Below are 11773 nucleotides of genomic sequence, written 5' to 3'. Positions count from 1 at the left end.
AAGAAGTGGCATGTGGTTTTTTTTAAACATATCTGAACCCATGCATGTAGAATATCAGAACTGATTTAAAAATATGAGTAAGATTCTTCCTAATAAATTAACTAATTTCTCTTCTCAAAAAATGTAGATCTCAAAAGAAAATTTCAGCCTTGCTGAAGAAGCAGTAAATTATTCAGGGAAAAAAGGGATCTAAAGTTTATTTGGTACAGATTTGTCTATTTAATTTCCAGTGGACCATGTCAAGACTGAGACTGTCCAGATGCTAGCATCTGTAATCTCTTTCCTCTTTATCTACGTAAGCTATTTATCCAGCTGTATTTAAACAAGTCTTTTTCTGACACGTTATGAACATGCATCTTTGCTAAGTATTTCAGATGTTAATATTGCCATGATGTCATTGACTATACTCACAGTCATCTTACCTCTTAATTCAAAGTGCAATGACTTCTATAGACTTATTTTTCAACTGCAACAAGGTTACTGTCCCATGGCTATGTCTACAAGGATCACAGGGCACAAGATAGAGAACTTAGTGTGCATCTCACCTCTTCTAGCAAGTGTCTGCCTCCTACAACTCAAATAGAGAGCAACTACTTATTTCTTCATTACCTCCTTAATAAAATTTCCCCTGTTTCCCCAGGGGAAAAAAAAAACAGTTTCCTCTCTAACTTTTTGTAGTTTTTTTTTAAACTTTACCTAGAATTTTGGTAGCCAGATTCTGGTTTTGTTATTGGAGATAAACGACAAATTTTTTGTCTTCTTCACAATGTCAGGAAGAAATAGAGTGATGGAGGACTTAGACCTGAAGGGTGGTCATTTCTGTGGGAATGTTTTAGGTCCTTCCAAGCTGCACCTTGTACAGAACAGTGAGAGCCAAGCATCAGGAGGAAAAAAGATCTCGGATCTTGCTAGCAGACCCTAAATCTAAAGAAGCACAAATCCTGAGGTGTTGCCTTGTGAGATTCCCTTCTCAGGTACATTTTCTACAGAAGAGGTAGAGAGGAGGAGAGTCAGAATGTTAAAGTCTGTGAAAAAAGCCTCTTTGTGGTTACAAAGCAGAAGCTCTGCAGTCTTGCTCTGGGCCTCCTCAGGTACTATAAGTGTTTTGCTAATGAAGTGTTGGACTTCCTCATCCATGTTCCATTTTCTAATCAGATCTCTCAGACCTTATCAGTTGTGGTGGAGCATGACAGGAAAGGAAGAAACCTGTGGTTCTGTCCCCATGACATACACAGATGGGCAGAGCTGAACCAGAGACAAAAATCACCCTGTTGCAATAGTTACTTTACCAAAAACTTTGATAGCACTTGAACTTAGGTTTTCTGACAGAAGGTTCTTTCCACTCTAACCTCTCTACATGAACCTTCCATTTTCATGAACTTTGGTGCCAAGAGTAGCAGCGTAATGAGCACTGGTGCTTTCATTGCACATCTTATGAGTGAGTAGATGCAGACTGAGCCTTTTTTATTTTGTTTTATCAGACCGTACTTTTATTTGGCATAATTTACAGAAACAGTTCTCAAAGCATATCTTGTACACCACTCACTGGTGGTCTATAAACAATTAACTCATCACATACTGCATATTTTTCTGCCTTTCTCCTCTTCTCTAAAAAGACAGCTGAAATTGCGTTGATTTTTTTTCCTAGCAATGCTTCTTAAGGCAAGCAAATGCTGTACTACTTGCAGGAATGCTATAGTTTTCTGAATTCATTTTATGCCTTTCTGAATGCATAAAAAAAAGTCTACCAGTCCTTCCACTAGCATCTCCTGACAGCTAACAGCTGGCCCTCCTTAACTATCTGGCAAGCACGTGGTGCTCAGCAATAAGAAATTATAATACTTTTATTCTTTTTTTAAAAAACATGACAAGGAGTCAATGCAAAAACAAATCACAGTAATGCATGATTATTCCAGCCTTGGTTTGTGCACAGTCAGCATGCTGAGATATTCCAAGCCAAGAGGATTTTTTCCTTGCTTTTAAAGCAAGATTTATTCATAAGGGTGAAGAGGGCAAATTCCCAACATTTCAGTCCTCAGCTGGCTTTTTTCAAGGTTTTCTAATGCACACACATGGTGAGGCTTGGCTAAGGGACAGGGGGAAAAAAGTTATGGAGTAAATGCTATAAACTGGTATATACTTTTTGTAGTAATGTTAAGATTTGCCAAACTTTTCATGGATGAGGAATGTGAAAACTTAGGAATACATACAGATCTGCATATACTTTTACACACAGAGATAAATAGCAGTCTCTGTTTTGCCACCATGACTTTACCATTGTATTATCTTACTTCACCATTAATTCCACTAAATACAGTCATCAGCCCTTTCAACTACCAAGCTGGAATAAAACAGATAAAATCTGGCCTTCTTTGACCATACCACAAGAGAGATCAATTTTTTTACTCACCTTTTATGTGGGTTAAGACCCATGCTTATCTGTTGAGGCATGCCTTCATTTTAAATTTAAAAGACTCCCAAGAGGGCATACTTGTTACAAATTTTACCAAGCATTTGTGTTTGCTTCTCCTTCCTTCTTTTAGGGGTCACCTAGCTTATGTAAGGGTTAGAGAGAAAGTGATACCCCTCCTCTCTGGTGGGGCACACATTGTTCCACAGCAGTCTGTGCTCCTGGGAATACTTTATTTTACAATCTATATTTAAGACCAAATGCATAATGTTAAAAATTTTGAGTGCCAAAATCACCATCCACAGCAGCCACAGTCCTGAGAGGAAGTGCTGGGTTTTGTAACTCTTCTAGTTAGGTGCTCAGAGCCCTGTTTCTTTTTTCCCTTCAGCCTCTGGCATGACTCTTGCCTACTTATCTGTGCAGCAGTGGCTTCTCGGTGCTTGCCTACCTGCCTTTTAACAAACCTGTTCTTCACATGTAAATGTTAAATTTGGAGTCTACTGAAAGTGCGAGAGAGGAGCTGAATCCCTTCAGGATGAGAAGAAAACTAATTTTCAGGCTCCTGATCTCTGTACGGGTTATCTAGGAAACAAAAACTATGAAAAAAGCCCTAAACATTTATAGATGCAGCACTTTCTGCTACCATTTGAGTCTCTTTTCTTCTCCTGAACCAGCAGAAGGAGCAAACTCCATGCTCTGAAGCTCTGTTTCTTCCTGGGAAGAAGGCTCTGGCTTTTCATGTTTTGGATGTCAAAATTCGGTTTTGTTTTCACCATTGGAAAGAGGTGAACAGGCTCTGCTTCTACACTAGCATATGCAGACATTTCTGGTAGGAAGAATGAATTATAACTTTGTTGGATTTAGAAACTTATATTATGTCTAAATAGCTTTTTAAATAAAGAAGTGAATTTCTAAGATTTTGCCTTTCTTTTAAGCAAATATTCTACCTTGTGGTTCATGGGCTATTATTCTAATACCTCTCAGAATAAGATCTTCACTTATAGAGTGGTGAGCAATTTTAAAAAAACATGTAATATAAATAGCATTTTAACCACCAGTTCAAACTATCCTTTTGATTTGAAAACATATAATTTATAAGACAATAAACAGTAAAACATGTTGTGGTTTTAAGAACAAGTATTTTCTGATTGGTGAAGACTCCAAAAGGCTGTTTTAACAATGACAAGGAAACCATTGAAAAGGATATACCATATCACTATTTGAGGTGGAAGAAAATATCTTAGAAGCGATAAAATGTGGTTGAAGAAAATATGTTTAATAAGTAAGTATGATTTTGTGAATTTATAGTACAAACTCATTTCTGATACCACCAACCAGGGGCAAGAGATTTTCAGAACACAAACAGCATTGTTTAGAAAATAAGGACTATTAATGCAGTTAATTTTTTACCCAAAACACATATTTTACTTATTTTGTACTCTTCGGTTTAAAGACTGTTTCTTTGGTAAATGCAGCTGCCAGAAATAAAAGTTTCTCCATTTAGAGTGAGCTCCACATTATGGTATCTTCACTGTACACAAACTTGAATAAACAGCATGTGCTGAAGTAGAAATTTCCAAAAACCATAAGTTAAAATTATATTTTTTGCTTGCTTAGCTTCAGTCAGCTGGCATTTTGCTCCTTCCAGATGTATTTTCTGCATTTTGTAACCCCTCTTTGTCTATTCTATCCTTATACACATTTTGGATAAGTGGATAGAGCTTGCAGGCATCCTTAAAGTTCCCTCTCTTTCGCTGAGGTGAAATTTTACTGCTTTAAAAAGGTCTGGGAAAGCAGAAGTCCTCAGCTGAGTGGAGGAGGTATTCCAGCTTCAATGGAATGAAGAAAACTTCCATGATTTCAAAGGGCTGCTGTTTGACTCCAAAGCAATGCACACACACATAAATGACAATAGCATCCACAGGCACTGAGTTATCAACTCAGGAGAAGAAAAAGAAAACAAAAAGAAAAGTTAAAATTGATCAATTGATCTCCTGCAAGCAGCAGGGTCAAAGTTATCAAATACAAAGGTGATCTAATGACATCAGCATTCATAGAGCATGAGTGACAGACATGTAAAGATGACACAGAGAGATGATGTCTGAGAGCAAGTAAATAGCCTGAGAGAGGAATTATCTGCATCAAAAGCTATATTGACCACCATAAACCTTTGTGAAACACCTGAAGCCGCAAGTGACATGAATGTAAAAAGAAATTTAAATATCATGTGTGGAGGAATTAAAAAAAAAATTTTAAAAAAATTTAAAGAAGTGAAAAGAGCCAAGAAAGATTAAAAATCCATGTATATGTCAGGGATTTCAGACTCTAGTGAAAAAGTTTTTTGACATAGAAAAATAATAAATGGATAAAAATAAAAGAACACAGTAAAAATGTTAACTTCCATTTCTGCTGAAACACTCCTCACAGCTTTGTCAGAGAAGCTACGAGTAATAGCAGATAAGTTGATGAAATTCAGATGGAACTTATTCTCTCAAAAGAGCAGATTAATTACAAAACTATGTGAAGAAATGATGAAAATTATAGAAACATTAATAGAACCTGGGTAAAGGTTTATTTATTTTATTAAAAGCATATTGGTCTTTTGGTCTTATGAAGAAAGTTCATGCTTTGGAGAGAAGAAAAGCAAAATGAGTGAGGAATCTAAAACTGGTTTCAAGTCTTTGAGGATCTTCCACTGCTGTGCATCATCCAGCCAGGCTGTGCCACAACCTCTGTTCCCATGAAAAGTGCCATCACCATAAATTGAATTTCCAAAGATACAATATAAGGTCCCAGAAATGAAACAGATGACTTCTGAATAATGATACAGTTTGAAAGATATTACATTCAGACATTTTGCTGGAGCTATAGCACCATCAAGGCTACTTCAGTGTGAAGAGTTTATGATATGGCTGGGGAAGGAAGTGAAACAGACTCTGGAGATGTAAATGTTGCAACACCCTCGTGAGGTCCAGCTGCAGAGCCCATGTGGACTTCTTCAGCAAGGAAATAAAAGTATTCTGGGACTGCCAAAGTCACCTTCTGTTTTGAGCCACACTTGGAGCATCCCCTTCCCCCAGCTCACTGAGATGCACATTTCTCAGGCATTACATTTTTGTATACATCTATGGATGACTACACTGGGGTTAGAAAAACGGATCAAATAGATCCACTCACTAAAAAATAGCGTGTTTATTTTTCCTTATACACATACCCAAACTAATCAAACAGATATGTAAAAGAATATTTTCCACTACCTGCGAGGGGAAAAATCCTTCAGGAGAGGGCTAAAGCCAAATATTTTTTCCATGTCTTATGTATCAGCAGGATTCTGGCATTGACCATAGGAAAAAAGACCACATGTCTGTGCACATTGAACACACCCGTAGGGAGACACTGTTTTTTTGCAGACTGACATCTCAGCTATGTTTGGCACATATGTTTTTCACTGGCAAATAGAAAATGTTGGTGGTATACAGCATAGTAAGTGTATTAAAGAACACTTTATACTTGGGAGGAGTGAAGAAAAGGATGACTAGAAGCTCACACAGCCATGGAAAGAGCTGGAGATTTTGAGAGAAGGTAAAAAAGTATAAAAAAAAATAATTCTGCATAATGAAAATATCAAACATGAAGAGTTTATATGGCAAGATCTGCAGGTAGATCACTGGATACATTTATTCTGTCAAACAAGGAGGAAATACAAATACTCTTTGAAGAATAATGCAAAAAAAAATGATGCTGAAAGTAAATTCAACTTAGAACAGCAAGGTGAGGGTTCTATAATGCCTAAACAGATACAGGGACATAAAAAGTTTAGAGAAGACAAAATGGTACTTTAATAAAGCAAATATACTTTTACTACTAATTAATAGTACTTTCCTCTCTGTGCCCTTTTCTACATTCTATTATGACAGTATGGTCAAGACTCATGCTGTGGCTATTAATAAAAGTTAATTTCAATACATCCAGTTAGAGAGCAGTCTTTGGATGTGACCTAGGTGCAAAAATTTTCCAAATTATGCAAGGTCCTTTTTGGTTGAAACTACCATCACCTCGCTGTTGCCAATGTCTACAAAAGACCACAAAACAGCACTCTAAGGTAGTAGCTGCAGATGTATGGGCTGCAAACTGAGCAAGACCTCAGAGAGCTGTGGGCTTACAGACATACTTTCAAACCTTTTTGACAAAAAAAAAAAGCAGTGGAGCAAGTCCAGTGCTAGATTTTGCAGACAAAATCAAATAAACCTGTCTTGCTTCAGATGAAAAGGGAATTCAAAATTATGGAGCTAAAGCTCAGGGTGAAAACCCACAGAAAGGTAAAAAAGGTATAAGCACTGCTAAGTTGAGGAAAGCTATTGTGAATCTCTATTATCTGTGAAGGAGAACTCCGTATGTTATTTTTCATTACATGTTTTCGTGATGTTGGTGCAAACATATGATGTTGTCATATGTATACAGAATACAACAGTAGTCCCCAGTCTAACACATGGCAAGATGTTCAAGACAGAGCAAAACCTTGCCTGGATGGCACGAGTAATTTTCAGTTATTGAGTTACTAATGTGAAATAAAACAAGCAGAAATAAAATTTAAAAAAATATATCAAATATTAAATTAATGTCTCTGATGTTACAATGACTGGGCACTTGGAGACTTAAAAAGTAAGACAACCCAAAAATTTTGATGTAACTTGGCTCTCGGGCACTGTATAATTTCATATAAAAGTTGTCTGCCTTTCTCTCAGGCTGTAAATGGCTGGGATTCCACAGTGACTGTCTGTGGATACATGATGTTGTCACGCTGTGAACATATGCTCTGCTGGTTCAGTAGACATTGTCTCAGAAAAATAAAGAAAACTATATTTAATGGTTTACCTGAGAGATTCTAAGACTGACAATAACCACTGTGCAAAAGGCACTCCAAACCATGGTACTACTATAACACAGAGACTTGCTGCCTCCTGAAAAGTCCCTCCTGCTCAAGTCACAGTTCACAGCACCTCATGCTTTGCTTGACTTGTGGACTTTCTGACTGAATTCCAGTCCCCCCACCTGAGACTGCAAACCCCAACTACATCCACCCTCCATAACAGGTAAGAGATAAAGATCATCTCCTCCATGTCCTTTGGTACCACTTTGGGAGGAAGAATAATTATTGGGGTTCTGAAGAATTTCTCGTTTCTGACTGGAGCACAGTTCCTTCCATAGAGGAAAACTTTGCCAAATTGACCATGTTACCTCTCGATTTTCTAGGGATATCTCCTTTGGTCAGAGTTCAGATTTTTCTTCTTGGACAGTAACACATAGGAGAACATCCCCTGACCACTAATTCTGATGAAGAGTTCAGGCTCTCAATACCAAAAGCTAGGCTTCTATCCATATAGGTGGATAAATAATGACAGATTTCAAGTATATAATGGAGCTCAGATGTGAAGCATACACACTTATATTAATATATTCAAAGAGAATTTAAGTTCAGTTCAAATATGTCTTTCTTTCACTGTCTCCCTGAAAACTTGTCTTCTTCAGGGAACATATCAACCACAATAAAACCAAGAAAAGATGCCTCAAAAACATGAAGTGTAGGTACTGATTTTACTTATTTATTTAAATGCATAGATATTACAAAATAGATCAAAATGATGTAGATTTCTTTGTAGTTTCATAGCATTAGAAGTTGAAACAGATAGAAATTTATATCTCAATTATAACATGTATTTAGCATCATATGAAAGAAATGTTATATTGGTAAGTTCACTGCAAGATGTGTTACACAGATTTTCTTTTCTGAAAAAGCAGATAGATCCCCCCCCATAGAATTATGACAAAATCTAAAAAAGAAACGAGGAAAATATATAGTGAGAGGGGGAAAAGGACTCCATAAACACGGAACATTTTTTTTCACTTGAGGTCAGATAGAAGGCATAGAAATGTCATCATTTTCCAATCTTCAATATCTTCAGAAAAAACATTTCTTATTGAATATGGCAAAAAAAACCAACTGTAGTTTGCTTCTTAAATGATCCATACCTTTAAGCACCACTTTAATTATGTAAGAGCACCTTACATGAAAAAAAAATGTTTACGTTCACAGAGCTATTAGATTCCCATATTACCATTCACTCTTAGGGAAAAAATTTATTACCTTGAATACTGTATCTAAGATAATTCCTGATTTACATGATGATGTATCGAAGCTGTAGTGAATTTGCAGCATGATGAACAGCCCAGTGATTTGAATAACTATTGATGTTGTGAGCTAAACGTATAACCTGAGGGATATTCCCTCTCTTTTCCTGCTGGCCAGAAAGAAATTTCAAATATAATTTATATGGATTGTCAGCACAAGGGATTCTTAAAGAATTTACAACCTGACTGCCAAATGATAAGGTGCCAAAAGCTGGAGGAATCATAAAATCTTTTTCCAGTCTGGGTTTCATTTTTCTGGCAGAACACATGGAGATAATACTGAATTGCAACCATTTCAGTCTTTTTTTCTCACACTTCATGATCAAGGGAACTCTATAGAGTGCAGTTTAACTATCAAAAGTTTATGTCTCTTCCATTAACCTGTGTAAATTTTAAAATGCCTTGTAATATGAGCAAAAGCTTATTTTCTAACAGAAAATAACTGTATTCTGAGGAAAACCTGAAGGTTAAGCACCAAAGTAGTCCTGAAATAGTCATTAGTAGTCATTAGTAATGGTTTTTTCCCTATTCTCAAATTAACCAGATGGATTGTTTCTTGATTTTCAATTTAATTTCTACTGAAATAAAGCAGATTTAGAAAGTTGTGGTTCTTTCAGGTTACTATTGACAGAAGTCTAATGTTCTCTTTACAAAACTAAATGAAAGGTTTGTGTGTTTTGAGGCCATCAGACCAATTATGATCTGAGAACAAGAGCACAGAAATTTTCTATTTCGCAGTTTTAAAAAGCACCATAAAAATGTCATGAGTTTAAATTCTGAGCTTATACCATTCTAGACGAGGAAAGCAACAGTTTTGTCTTGAAAATACATCAATAATGGGTCAAATCCAGGAATTTGAGCCTTTAAAAATCTTATTAGGGGCCACTAGAATTTAGTACTTGAGTAGTGATGCTTTCCCTTGTCTGCTTTTTAATAACAGTGTCTGGTTTAATGCCTCTAAAGATTCAGCCAATACAATTGTGATTGAGTTCTGTACCTAAAAAACACATAAAAAAATGGTGGTGTTATGCAATGGAACTCATTTCTCAAAGCAAATGGACAGCCATGAGTCTTTAAAAACAAGGCAAAAAAATGTAAAGGTACCAAACTAAATCTACACAAGCTTTTTCTAAAAAAGAAATAACCCTTTAACCTTTTGGATTTCTGTGAAATCAATCTAATCTATTGGCATTCTCAGCCACAAGAGGGCATCCATGCTTGCAACCTGATCTTTGAAGATCATATATAAATAGATGTAACTATCTACCTATCTATCCATCTATCTGTAGATATAGCTATGGATGTAGATATACATCTCCTTCTGTTAGGTCCCAGCTGTGGCATAGAATACATACGCTCTAAGAGGTTTCCTCTTTCAGAGGCCCATGGTATTGCTCAGTTTTGGTGAAAATGGCACATGAAGTCCAAGTTTTCTGTCCATAAAGTCTCAGGGAATCCAACCTTCTCACTCCTGCAAATGTTAAACCTCCCATGGTTTTCACTGAGGCCTGATCCAACTCAGAGGAGAGCAAAATGATCTCAGAGAACACAAAGCTTCCCAAGGATAAGTGTGCAAGATCAAGCCTAGACTTTCTGAAGTCATTTAGTACCCCAGAGAGGATTTGTGATCACTAAAACCTGCTCAGCATCAGTCTGCAGTCATGACTCTCAGAGGTCTTTCTTTCCCACTAATTTGTTCCACAGACACTTCACTGTTGAGAGGAGGGTGCTGTTTGTTTTGGTTTTGAACAGGAATACATTTTCCTCTCTGATGCACATCAAACTCTTATAAGAGACTGAAACAATCATGAAAAGGTACTTTGAAAGCAAATCTGGCTGAGTGGTAGTGAATCATATGTTTAGCTGAAAAAGATCTCACAAACACTGGAGTGTATATGGTAATATTGGAAGTAAAGCTCAATCTCCAATAATAATGTATACAAAAATAATGTATAACTTCAGCACCAGAACATGTAGGTTAGCACCAAAAGATATCAATTGCTTGCTACTCATCATCTTAGATTTTTAAATGAAGCAGAAAACCATAAGCAGATATTATAAACAGCTGTACTCAATAATTAATTATACCAATTACTTCATTTTCAGTCTTATGTCTCACAGTATTTTGACAAAAAACATTTTCAGCTCTATTTTAGTGTGTGCATACTTTCATAATTTTATATTTAGAACAGAACAAAAGTCTGAGATAATTTCTCTGTCTTTAAAGGCACACTGCTCTGCTCAGAAGGAATTGTATAAACCTTCAAGGCTATCAGCATAGCAACTTGTAGGTTGCCTCAGCATAACCTTGAACTCAACAGGAAAGTTCCTTGGTGTGTATCAGAACAGATGGAGTGCCAAAGACATCTGAAGTCTTCTGCAAGCTTCAGAACTTTTGTTCCAACAGCATTTGGTGTCAGCCTATCAGTCAGGCAACACTGGCACTGTCAATCAAAGCAGAACTTTACTGGTGTTGTCATTACCCAAGCCAAGAGAAAAAAAAGGCAAATACAAACTTGGCAGACCCAAAGAGGTGATGTAGAAAGGCCTTCAGTAAACTTTATTTCCTAAAGTGGAAGGGCAAATTTCATGTGGTAGTCAAATATCTGATAAGGTCTAATCCTCTCTGTTCAATGAAAAATACTCAGCTAATGGTCGAGTGCTTGTGGCTGGTTTTATCAGGAGCTGCTCATATGAAATAGCTTATACCCAGATCATTTTTTGCTGCTGTTAGTTACAGTGTGATTACAATAGTTATTCTCTAGCACCATTATGGGATGTTGTGAAAAAAACCTGCATACCTGTTTGTTAGAAGCAAAGTTTTCCATATTCACAGAAAACAAAGTATTCCACAAAACCAAGGTATTAGTAGCAACTTAAAAAGTAACAGATATGATAACATATATACCCGTTATAGCAATTGCAGCTGAATTAAAGAATTATAAATTAATTTACAATGTCTAGTCCTGTTTGAAAAGTGTACCATACAACACAGAAAATGCAAGTTCCAAAGTGCATAGACATTTATTGTTTGACCTACTGTTTTAGGCTCCATGGTTTAACCTGAACTTTTGCTTATGCTCTGCTTCCTATCTTACAGGGTTTTTTGTAAAATAAAAATACTGAAAATTACTAGATGAACTCTTCTAACTGTGCTGTCTTTGACTCTAGGGA

This window comes from Calypte anna, chromosome 2 (genome assembly GCF_003957555.1).
Source record: "Calypte anna isolate BGI_N300 chromosome 2, bCalAnn1_v1.p, whole genome shotgun sequence".
Lineage (NCBI taxonomy): Eukaryota > Metazoa > Chordata > Aves > Apodiformes > Trochilidae > Calypte > Calypte anna.
This window is presented reverse-complemented; position numbering follows the sequence as displayed.